At 39.1% G+C, this 1,939-nt stretch overlaps 1 non-coding gene across 1 annotated transcript; it reads right to left on the bottom strand.

Moving 5' to 3' along the window:
* Window positions 1–1,467: 1,467 nt before the first annotated feature.
* On the bottom strand, window positions 1,468–1,574 carry LOC122205769. The gene has a single exon (XR_006196256.1). It is a non-coding gene; the product is annotated as a U6 spliceosomal RNA (small nuclear RNA).
* Between the last annotated feature and the right edge of the window lie 365 nt (window positions 1,575–1,939).

Raw genomic sequence — 1,939 nt, 5'->3', positions numbered from 1 at the left:
CATCATAAAAAGTATAAAGTAAGGATTTGTAAACTGCCGTGTCTATAATATGTGTGTTTATTTGTGTGTGTGTGTGTGTGTGTGTGTGTGTGTGTGTGTGTAATGTTATTTGGCACCATTTCCTTGGCAAATTCTACAAATAATAAATGTAATTTCTTTAATCAGGACATAATTAAAACCATTGAATGGTGTTCAGCTCTGCTGAAATCAAATGATCCACTAATTCATTCATTATAAAATGCATTGGGTATCTAAGTTATGGCTTCTAGAAGCTTAGTCAGCCACTAAAGGTTTCAAGTGCTTGAATATGTACTTTGGAAGGTTAAAGTCATACCAAAATTTTAGCTACTTTTATATTTCATGCCTGCATCATGTATGCTTTCTGTTATGGTGACTCTTCAGATAGCTGGCAAAGGTGTGGGTAGTTAAAGAAATGAATGGGGGAATATTAGAAATAAACACAGCTGTTCATATCAGAAAGCAAAACAACCAACAAGCCATATTAAAGAGGTCTGAAAAGGTGCACATGGTGCCTGATTTAGAGCTCTGTGGGCTAAGGTTTCTGAGAGTTTTGTTTTTTTCCCTGCAGTCCCTACAATGTACAGAATGCAGTCTTGCTTGATTATTCTTTACATTGTTAATAAACTTGGTTGAGCAAACTCTCATCTGTTCACTCTGACAAGCTTCCTTGGCTGTTGGGAATGCGTAAGCTTGGGAGCCTCTAGTTTTGCTTTGGGGGTAGGATTGTGAAGGGGAAGGTCAACGCCATAGAGTAAGTGAAATGCCCACAAACCTGGGACCAGGGAATTGACAATCACTTTTAACTGGTCATTACTTTGAAAGAAAGTAGGTATATTTGAGGGTGCCTCTTTAACAGGGAGACACACACACAAGATTATGAGGGTGCTGGTTTGTGCAAATGCAAGGTTAGGGGAAGAGTGCACCATTGGATCAAGGTGCTGAAACAAAAATCACTTCTTCAAACAAAATCAATGATTTTAGAGTTGTACGGCTGGACACAGGTATGCAGCTTTACTGAGTTATAATTAGCATGCAATAAACAACAAATATTTTAAGTTTTGGCGTGTTTACACCTGTGAAGCCATCACCACAATCAAGATGGGTGAACATAGCTATCACTTTCTAAAGTTTCCTCATGCTTCTTTGTCATCTTTTTGTGTGCTTCCACTCATTCTTGTCCCACTCACCCCAATCCCAGGTAGTCACTGATCTGTTTTCTTCCACACTAGATTAGTTTGCATTTTCTAGATTTTACATCAATTGAATCTTACAGTATGTACTCTTTTGTCTGGCTTCTAATTATCTAAATATTATTTGGGGACTCATCCATGTTGTAGTTCAACAGTTAATTCTTTTTTATTGCTGAGTTGCATTTCAGTGAATGGATATACCAGTTTGGTTATCCACTAACCTATTGATGGACAGGTGTATTTGTATTTATTTTTTTTCAATATGGAATGCTTCACGAATTTGCATGTTATCCTTGTGCAGGGGCCATGCTAATCTTCTCTGTATCATTCCAATTTTAGTATATGTGCTGCCAAATGGAGCACTGTATTGGTGTTCTATTGCTGTGTAACAATGACCCCCAAACTTAGAAACTTAGAAGAGTAAAATATTTATTATCTCAATTCTTGTGGGTCAGGAATCTGCACACAGCTTGGCTGAGTACCTCTAGCTCAGGGTCTCCCAAGGTGTCAGCCAGGGCTACAGTAGTCTCAAGACTCCACTGGAGGAGGATCTACTTCCAAGCTTGCTCATAGGGCAGGCCAGACAGGCTGGCCTCAGGTTCTCTAGAGAGATAGGCTAAGGTAGGCTATGGTGGCTGACAAAGTCTAAAAACTCAGTGGCTCAACATGATAAAGTTTAGTTTTGGCTCCCACCACAGTTAGGTGCAGATCAGGTAGCACATATGTAT

Source organism: Panthera leo, chromosome D4, assembly GCF_018350215.1.
Source record: "Panthera leo isolate Ple1 chromosome D4, P.leo_Ple1_pat1.1, whole genome shotgun sequence".
In the NCBI taxonomy this organism is placed as follows: Eukaryota; Metazoa; Chordata; class Mammalia; order Carnivora; family Felidae; genus Panthera; species Panthera leo.
This window is presented reverse-complemented; position numbering and strand designations above follow the sequence as displayed.